At 50.5% G+C, this 10,332-nt stretch overlaps 1 protein-coding gene across 7 annotated transcripts in view; it reads right to left on the reverse strand.

The window, feature by feature from the left end:
* Window positions 1-10,214, reverse strand: part of Linc00083 (long intergenic non-protein coding RNA 83) — a 29,280-nt gene extending 19,066 nt beyond the window's left edge. For 4 of the 7 annotated variants that reach the window (XM_005374911.2, XM_013521068.1, XM_005374915.1 and 1 more), the window contains exon 1: window positions 57-133. The gene's annotated coding sequence lies outside the window, so the exon portion shown is untranslated. Of the gene's footprint in view, window positions 1-56; window positions 134-6,699; window positions 6,832-8,097; window positions 9,047-9,931 lie in introns of those variants that run through there. The other 3 variants (XM_005374913.2, XM_005374912.2, XM_005374914.2) reach the window with 3 other exon arrangements.
* Between the last annotated feature and the right edge of the window lie 118 nt (window positions 10,215-10,332).

Here is a 10,332-nt window from a genome sequence, read left to right on the forward strand (position 1 = left end):
TTGGCAGGAAGACCGCTGGTCTGCACACCCACCAGACCTGAAGATGCCACCTGTACCTGAGAAGAGCAGGAGGATCCCTGTGCCTGAGAAAAAGAATAAGGGAAAATTCCCCTTTAGGATATATGACTCATTTTTCTATTTCTCCTATTGTTTTATTTTTTAACTGACTGGCTGTAGCCCACTGAATTGATCTGAGGGTCTCATGGTCACACCGGGCAGTGTGAAAAGCCCACACACCCCACGACTTCTGTGCAATCTGTGCCCTGGGCCTGCTGCCCGCAGCGAGGACCTGGGCAGTGCGCCCCTTGTGCCCGGGTTACTGTTGCTTCTCGGGCGCTCTCGTCCTCAGCGTCCAGTGACCCAGCAGAGCCCCAGGTTTATGGCTAGTAAGTCCCCAGAGCTCTCTCACACTCTCCACCTAATTCCGTGTCCTCTGCCTCCACAGTGGGTCCTACCCTTGCTTCTCAGGGGTCTCACCACATTCTCACAATGAGCCAGAGGGTCACCATGCCACTCCCACACGTTTCCAGCTTGTCACAATGCTTGGCGCATCACAGCCCACATGCTGAGACCCCTGTACTCAGCATCCAGCACTTAGCTCTCTGGGCGTGGCACCCAGCCAGCACCCAGCCACTGCTCTTTCCAGGCCCAGGGCCACATCTGGCTTCTTGCTGGCTCTTTCCTGCCTGACCGCCCTTTCTCGGAGAAACCTTCCCACTTGCTGAGTCTGAAGACCCCGGGGCCTCTCCCCACCTCACACCTCCTGCACTGATTTCCTTCACTTCTGTAATTATCCTGCTTATCATCTCCTGGTGGCAGTCTTTAACCCCTCTTGGTGGTGTCAGGGCCTGTTTCTGACTGCCACCTACTACCCAGCCTCAAGTACCTCTCTGCTGGTTAGATGCGCGGGTGAGGAACCAACTGGGTGAAATCTGGCTGCAGAACCACAACCAGGTTCTGGCCCTGGGCCCCTGGGTTTGTGAGGACAGGTGAGGTGGGCGGGGGGAGGAGCCCAGCCCGGGGCTGAGGCGGCAAGCTGGGCAGAGGTGGCGGTGGATGCTCCCCTCTCGCCCCAGCCTTGGAATGAAGGTCGAAAAACATTCATTTCTTTGCACTTTGTCTCCCTCCAACTCTTGCCCCCTCCTCTCAGCCCAGCCGGCCTCTTACCTGCCATGCAGGAGGATAGCAGCAGCCCCCACAGCAGCATGGCTGCACTCAGGACGGAGTCACAGCACCGGCAGCCCGCGGGTGGAAAGCTGCCGCCCCTGGCAGAGGCTGTGCCTGGTCTTGTGATCATTTCTCCCTTGTTCTGTACTCTCCCCCTCTTTGGTGCCCAAACCGATGGATTTTACTAAGCAAATACTCAGTGCCCGGGCTCCCCAGCCTCTGTACAAAGTGCCAGGGATACATCCTGAATGAAGTAGAAATATCCTTGTCCTCCTCCCACTTGGGGAGCAGGTAACAGGGCTCGAGCAGGGAACGATCAGGCTGGAGGCCGGAGGCTGCCTGCTCTGGGACAGGGGTGGAGTGCCAAAGCCCTGGGTAGTAAATCCCTGGGGTCCTTGACCACCAGAGGAGCTAAGGACAGAGTGGAAGAGAGGGAAAAGGGGACTGGGGAAGAGAAGGAGCCAGCATGTGTGGGCCAGGCTGTGTGAGACGCCCCCACCCCACCCTCGCAGCAACCACCCCAGCGAGACTCTGCCATTACCTCCATTGCACGGGGGAGAAAGCTGTGGCTCAGAGAAGTGAAATAACTTGCTCAGGACTGCACCGTAAGAAGTAGCGGGGCAACAGTGCAAGCGCGGGTCACTGGAAAGCGTGAGATGGGAGGATGACGACCCCCAACAAGCCCTGCTCCGGTGATAACAGGCCCCCATTGCCTGGGCAGTGGCTCCCCGTTAAGCACAGACTGGAGACCAAGACACTTGCTCTGGGGAAACGAAAACAGCTCATTTGTGTTCTCCTTACCACAGCATCCTGTTTGTGCCCAGAGTCCTTTCTAGTCCCAGGAAGCAAAGCCCCGAAGGCTCTTTTGCCTCCTACCTTTTCAGCCATCCCCACAGAGAATGGACAAAAAAGAGGAAAAAAGCCGTTAATGCTTCATCAATAATGTCCCGCCGTGATGCCCCATACAGCTTCATCCCCTTGGTGGAACCCACTCACGCCAGGCCCTCAAGACCGCTCTGTGGGGACAAAGGAGAACCTGACAGTGCTGGCCCAGAAAGCGTCTCTGACGCCACCTTGTCGTCCTCCCATTCACCCAGGCTTCTTGTGCAAGTCTCCCGAGTGGCGGGCCTTGCTAGGGCCGGGGTTTCCTTCTGGGAGCCGAGAGAAACCCGGAGGGATGCGCAGCAAGCATGGAGGGGCCTCTTGAGAGGCCGGGCATCCCCCCCAGGGGCCTGCACGGTGTCTCCCAAGGGCAGCCCGTGGCGTTCCAGGCTGAAACCCAACATGCGTTTCTGTCTCCTTTCTCTAGACTGGGAGACCATGAGAGCAACCACCGTGCCCCGTTCACAAAGCTCTCGCCCCATTACAATGTGCTCGGCTCTAAAGTCCATGTGCAAGAAAGAAGCCTGGCAGGGCCGCCGTGAAAGCACTGAACCAGGGAATCCCTGGCCCCAGGCCTTAAGTCGATGAGAAAGAGCTCAGAAGGGGCTGCAACAGGGTAAGCGCAAAGAAATCTAAAAAACAGGATTTGCTCTCCTAGAAGAATGAGTGACTGGAAGGATATGGACACAATACCCTCATATTAGGTGGATCGCAGGGAGGAAGCACCATGAATCAGTGGAGGAGGGATGCTGTTAGAACAGGCAGATTCATAAGCCAAGCTGAGAGAAATGTCTTCCTGGGAGATTTACCTTGACATCACCAGCTGTGTGAAGGAGGGAGGGATCTGGCATCAGAACAGGTAGGGTCTACAGTCTAAACCAAGGGGACTGAGAGCCTGGGGCCTCCTGCAGGGCTTGCCGGAAAAGAAAGAGCAAGACAGAAAGAAAAGACACTGCAGCTGACTCAGAGGTCAGTCACCCTGAGCTCAGGCCACAGTCCCGAGCTGAGGGAAGCTGAGCTGTTCTCCTGGAGTGACGGGTCAAGAAGGCAGGAGACAGGACAGGCGGACAGCGAAGCAGAACGCCCAGTGGGAACATAAGAGGCTCCCAGCTAAGGCTGCAGAGCCAGGTTCCTGCCAAGTCTCCTTCCTGTGGAGCTTCTGTTTTCCTAACTCTGACTCCGAGATCTGCGAGAGACATGTATAAAATTCGAAGGTTGTTTCATTTATGAATATTCCATTATTCCCCACAGCAAGAACACACAGGACCTCTGAGAACAGGAACATGTTACCTACAGACTCCTACTTGGCAAAAATATCAGTATGACACATACAGCTTAAAGAATGGCTTCTTGCTTTCAAGAACGTACAGATTTAGTCCAGGCTTAACTGTGGTATGCCGTGACAAGGCCGAGGAAGGGTGCCTTTGGGCCAGATGCAGCAGTCAGAGAGGGCTGATTTGGTATGCAACACACCTGCTGCAACAGGCAAAGACCCCTGGGCTCCAAGGAAGCCCCAAGTGATGAGCTGAGGACAGATGAACCCTCCCCACCGGGCGCGGAGGGGTGGGCTCACTGGTGGGAAGAGGGAATGAGCTGTGTTGGCATTGGCAGAGTCAGACATTCAGTGTGTAGCGTGGCCTGTTTGGCTCCTGCGCTAGATTTAAACAGCTTGAGTCTGGAGGGACTCGGCTTCCAGGAAGCTCACAGGCCAGTTATGAGGTCCAGAGAGATGTAGAAGACACTCAGCTCCACTGAAATTACTGTATCGTGTCAAAATGGTGTGCTGTGCTTCTTTCGGCCTGAATGACGAGTTTCTACAGGCCGGGGCCATGTCTTCTTTATCCTGTGACGCTGGTACTTCCCAGAGTGCTTGGCAGATACTAAATTCCTGGTAAATGTGTGATGAGTGAACAGGGGATTTCTTTTCAATATGATGAATTGAACCCACGGCCTTGGCCCTGAACTACACCTCAACTCTATTTTATATTCTGAGACAGGGTCTCATTAAATTGCCCAGGTGGGACTCCAATTTATGATCCTCCTGCCTCAGCCTCTTTCAGTGCTGGGATTACAGGCGTGCACCACCATGCCTTTGCTGAACGGAGGAGTGATGTTTTCACTTTGCATATTAAACTAGGGCTCCTTTCTATGAACTAGTCTGGCCCAGAGCCTGGACTTGCCAGTGAGGTGTGGAACAGAGAACCAAGCAGGGCCGGGATACCTGGTTCTCTGGATAGGTTTGTAATTGTCATGGATTTTAGGGGTATGGGGGCACAAGAAAGGGATTACTTGGGTTTAACCAATACTCAGATTAAAATAAGTTAAGATTTGTGTTTAGAAGATCTAGCAAATGAGTGTGCTTGCTCTTGTGTTTGAGTCGATCTAAGTTGTCTCTCCCCCGGGAGCAGTTTTCACAACTGTTGCCACCCAGAGGTGGCATTCATGCCTCCGCCTCCACTTCAAGTTGGAGCCCAGGGCCCCAGAGAGTTCTTCTCAAAGTGCTTGTCTGTCACATGGTCCAGGAATGGGCGGGGCCCCATGAGGGAGAAGCTGGAGGCGGTAAGAAGGAGGCTCCCGGGTGGACTTGGCATTCAGTCTACTGTGGGCTCCTGTGGCAAGAGCCGCAGAACAGGGCTGCTGGAGAACGTGCTCTGGAGTGAATACACACGCCGAGGGAACGCCAAACCTTGTGAGGAAAAGGCCACCCTCCATGCGTTGCTGCCAATAAAAATGACCTGTTCAATTTTGGTCACAGACAAAGTGAAAGCCTTGTTTAAAAAAAATCCCAAGAGACTTAAATAGAAAGGTATCAGAACCCCCTTTGTTCATGGCCATGGTCACCTAGTTAAAATGACCACCCCTGGGAAACCTTAAGATATCAGCAAACAGTACTCCACAACATTTCCACGTGGAGTGTCCTGTGGGTCACCAGCCAGGAGTTACTGCTACACACATGACCTCCTGAGGACCTGCAGTCACAGGAATGTGCAGGCATTTCTGTCAGTCAGCTTCGTATTTGCAGGGAGGATCCATATTAAGCTGGTTTAATTGTGAGGAGGGCTAGGGAAAGAGGCTTGACTTTCAGGAATAATGTTCAGAACCATGCTCAAGAACTGTGGATTCAATGGGCCAGGGGTGGTGGCCCACGCCTGTAATCCTAGCGCTCAGGAGGGTGAGGCGGGGGATTGCTGTAAGTTCCAGGCCAGCCAGACTGCATAGTAAGTTCAAGACCAGCCTGAACTGCATACACAACCATGTCTCAAAAAACTGAAAAAACAAAACAAAACAAAAAAAACCTATGGATTCAGATTCATCTGCCACCGAGAGCCAGCCCCTGTGCTCTGCTCAGTTTCCTCATAGAGGGGCTGGAAGCTAAACAAAAGCTAAGTACACATTCAGCATCTCAGAGTGGACCTGGATTGTGTTAGCTTTCCATCACTATGACAAAATACCTGAGATAAATAACTTTCAGGAGGCAAATCTTACTTAGGCTCACAGTTTTAGAGGTTTTAGTCCATGGTCAGCTGGCTACACTACTTTTAAGCTTATGGCAAGGCAGAAACATCACAGTGGGGAGTCATGGTGGAGCAAAGCTCCTCACCTTATGGGGCAGCCAGGAAGCAGAAAGGATGAGAAAGTCAGAGAGAAAGGGGCTAGCGACAAGATACAGTCTAAAATTATGACCCCATGACTCACTTTGTTAAGCTTCACTGAAATTTCCATTACCTCCCAATAATGCCATCAAGTTGTTAACCAATCAATTCCCTCAAAACCTATTAGCTGACAACAAAACCTTCAACACAATGAGCATCTGGGGGAACATTTCAGATCCCAAATATAACATAGGTATATGTTTTTAAAATGTTGTCAAGTCTAAGGTAAATCAAAACAGCCACATACTGTGACACTAAATTCAAAAGGAATGTGGAATCCCTTGAATTCAAGCTCCAGAAAATCATATAGCCTATTTGTGAACATCATACCAATGCTCTATGTCAACAAGGGAAAAAAGTCTTCAGCCTGCATAGAGTTCAGAGATGTAACAAGAAGGAAGGAGCAAACCCTTGGAAAACCACCTATCCTTAGTCCTTAAGTGCACCTAGATTCTTCCACTCACAGCTCAGCCCCCCAGAGGCCGCCCAGGACGACTGTGCGCATGCTGGGACCTGGTCTTTCTCTCCTCTCCCTTCTTCCCTGGCTCTCCACATTGGGACTCAAGATCTATCATCAGCTGCTATATCTCAAGACCAATTTAAACAGTTGAGCTTTCCATGTGACTCCTAGCTTTATGGCTTCCTGAGCCTTCATTGCCACTGTAGCTCCCAAAAAAGAGATGCTCTGTCCCCAGTACAAGCCTCAGAAAATTCACACAATTTCTGGGCCATTATTAACATGGATTCAGCTCCAATATGCTAATGACTTCCAAGAGCAGAATGCTCAAGAAAAGGAGGGAAACCAGATAGGAAATTGTCAGTGGCCAAACCGACTCAACAGGAAACCAACCAGGAACCACTCTGTCTGGGTTCTGAGAAAGTTTGGCCCAAGTTCTTGTCCATATTTGGATGGGGCCCTGAAATAGACATTTTTCAGGCAGGGATCAAATCAGGTGGCTTCTTAGGGCCAGAATGGAAGAAGATTATGGATACTCACACAAGAAGAAAATAAGGGAGCCTAGCCTCCATGAAGGGGTGACAGCATTCAGACTACTAGGTCTGAGCCAGTGATGTTCAGAGGACTTAGAAGAGCAGGAGAAGCTTCATACCAGCTGCACATTCTGGTGGCTGCAGGAGATAAGCCTGTGATGGGACGAGAGGACTTCTGTAACCTAGGGTCCTGGGATAGACAGGAACCATTGTTCTGAAAAGCCCTGGACAGATGGGACCACTATTAGAATCTCTGTCTCAATGTCCCAGCCCATTGGCCATTCAGCTGAGAAGGAAGTGAGTCCCTAACCTTAATTGTAGCTCTTCCAGTTCACATTTGATAGGACTAGATCAATGTCCAGTATAGATTTCTCTTTGGGACCTTGTACGCTAACCCCTTTTACATTAAAAACAGAAGAACCCCCAAATCAAGTTTACTTATGAGGAAACTTGTCAGAGAATTAAAAAAAAGAAAAGATGAATTGCGTTAGGAAAAGGTAGCCGAGATTGGCTACAGGCTCCTCCCAGGATGAGCCTATGAAAGCCTCCCGTCTGTGATCCTCCCTGGACACTGCGGGAAGCACAGTCCCCCAACAACTCCAGTGCATAGAGCCTAGGTGTCACTCAGTTTTATCATGGGAATCTGAAGGTGTCAGCAGAGGTGGAGAGGGGCTGGGGTAGCAACAGTTACAGAGCCTTCTAGCCAGGAGGCTGAGAGATGAAGGAGGGAAATAACTGCCCCCCCTCTACTTCAGTCCTATCCAAAGGTGGGAAACTAAGTCAGGAGGCCCCAGCAGCCGGATGTGGCAGGAGCTGGGGAAGTGTCCCATGGCTGGTGGCTCTTGCATTACTTCACGCAGCAGGCTGCTCTGTGACGTTTGGTTGTGGGACTAGTAATGGGTTCTCCTAGGCCCTGGAAGGCCTGGCAAGGTGTCGTGTCATGATGAGAAAAGCTAGCGGTCCTCACACAATATTTTTTTCTGTGACTTTTCACTTATTATCAGTTGTATTAAACTAGCTGGAGATTTACAATGATCTGTTCAAATTATGTTTTGTTCCTGAAATAAAGGTACAAAAGTTCATATGCTATAAACTGAATATAGTTTTCCCACAGAAAAGATGTAACAGGATTATTGTCCTAGCCCAAGTCTGATATACTATTTGTAGAAATGAGCCGAAATTGCATGGTAATCAATACACCTACAATAAAAGATATCTGTATGCTGCAGAGAATAAATCTTTCTAAGGTGTCTGTAAATCAGTCAAGTAGAACAAGGCAGAAACCAATCATGGGAAGTCTCTAAACAAATTTATGTAAGACGTTTGTTTTAGTTGCTTTCATCGTCACTGGGACAAAACACCCAACACCTACAAATTAAAAGAGGACGGCTTGATTTTGGCTCACGGTTTATAGAAGTTTCTGTCCGTAGTCTTCTGGCCCCAGATACTGCAGTACTTTGAGGTGTAAACTGCCAACGTGTCAGAAGAACAAATCATTCAGGGCACATATGTTGAGCCAAGCAACTCAAGGTTGGTTGGAGACCACATCCATTGGATTCTGGGTACCTTTATAAACATTCTGCCTGGATCAAAGGGCTGTAGAACACTGAGGACCCCCCGTGGTCAAATTGGCCCCTAACCACTCAAGACATTTCTTCTGGGCCTCCACATAAGTAGTGAGCTAGACCTTGGAATTTGTACCCTAAATCAAAAGAGGCCAAACTCAGAGGCCTAAAGCCATTCTGAAATCCCCCTCTTTGCACCTGCCCCCAACATTATCTTCATGAAACAGAAAAAACCTTCGGAGCTTTGTAAAGGAAAGGAAATCTAGATGCTACCACCTTGGAGAAAAGAGGCTGTGGCTACCTCTTCCTTTGTGTCATGATTAGCCTTCTGCCTCAAAGCCCAGTGGAACATTGATAGGCTTCATGCTTCTTCCCTGGTACTGACAGAGCATGCTGTGAATGGGTTTGGGAGAAACATATCTGGGACTTTTCAGGTAAGAATGGCCGGCAGCTTACATAGAATAAAGTCATACTGCACCGATATCCAAGGCCACATCATGGCTTCAACCTAGTCCTCGTGTAGTTGCAAAATATTCTGGAAGAAGGCTATGACTCATCGAGGTTCACCAAATGGATTTCCTCAGCCCCGCCTGAATACATGGAGAACAACAAGCATGTGTTTGGAAACATGAGTGGTGAACACTGCGAGAAGGGCCGGGCCCAGAGCTGTAAGTCTTATGCTAGGTTTTTGTCCAAATGGTATCATGTGTGTGAGTGTGTGCATGTATGTGTGTGTGCCTGTGTTTTTACACTGAGTGTCACACTGACACTTTGGTTCTTTTAGATCCACTTTCCTAATGTGTACGCCAATGAGCTCATTTGCTGTGTTTGGCTAGAAGGCCACTCATTTCACTGTTTAGGTAAGCAAAGAAAACTTTGCTGCAGGTCCATGAGGCTTTTAGTCCAAAGCCAGAGGAAGAAGAAGGTGCCCAGTTTCACAGAGCTGGCAGATGTTGACATAGAGTCAGTCATTTTTACCATAGCTCCTTGCTCAGCCCTGTCAAGGGTCCTTGGAAACCCGTGGAGAAAGAGATTTCCTTGCCATGTGGCCAACGGACCTGTGTGGACTGAGCTACATGGCTGCGGAGCCTAACAGTTGCAATCCCCTTGTAAACACCAAGAGATGAGGGACGGGAAGCTCACCACCACCTGACCCTCCTGGTAGCTGTTTGGTGACAGACACATTCTCTTCTCGGGTTGCAATGGTATTCATGGCTGTCACTGGGCTGGGGGCTGGGAAATCGCCACCTGGGAAATGCATTGAAGATGCAAGCAGCAAGCAGCTTTGGGGGAAGTTCCGGTGGCCTGGCCTCTGGCAGGGACGGGCAAAGCAGCTGCATGAAAGGGGAGGGTGAGCGTGAGGGCTGTTACCCGGTGTGCGCGCATGACTCACATGCAATCTACATCCGTTCCTGTACCCCTGGGCTGTCTGCTCTCATACAGCCCACTTGGCCTTTCCGGTGCCAACTACAGTCACTGAAAAAACAAGGGAGAGGGGAGTGGAATACCCAGGAAAAAGGGAAAAGAGAAATCAGGCTCGCAGACCCAGATTTCAAATGATTTCAGGTCCCGTGAGATGCTATGCGCTTTGGCCACTCTACTTTAAGCACGAATTATAGCTACCCTCAGAATGGCCTTTTCTTTGGTAGTCTTTTCCCCTCCAAGGCACCTCACCTTCGCACTGTGTACCAGTTGCCTCTACCTGACCCCTTTCCCTGTGTCAGAAGAACCCCGAGAAGGGATGAGGGTAGAGGTTCGTGTCAGGAGAGCACAGCAGAGATGTCTACGGCAACAGCTCCCCCAGTCATGGGCTAGTTCTGCTTCCGGAAGAGCCATGACTCCTGGGAGGTATGCCTTGTGCCTTGCGCCTTGGCCATGACAGGCCGTGCCCTCAGCAATGTGAAACTTTCCAGGACAGCCTTCTCCTGCTACGGGGAGGAGACCCCGTGGCTTTCAAACTCAGCCTGAGCCCCTCCTCTCAGTGGCTGAGACATGAGGGCCCAAAGGCTGTGGCGACACTCCAGGTCAGCATTGTGACCTCAGCTCTTCCACACAAAGAGGAGGTCACCCAGCTC

Source organism: Chinchilla lanigera, unplaced genomic scaffold, assembly GCF_000276665.1.
Source record: "Chinchilla lanigera isolate Chin_1 unplaced genomic scaffold, ChiLan1.0 scaffold00005, whole genome shotgun sequence".
NCBI lineage: Eukaryota > Metazoa > Chordata > Mammalia > Rodentia > Chinchillidae > Chinchilla > Chinchilla lanigera.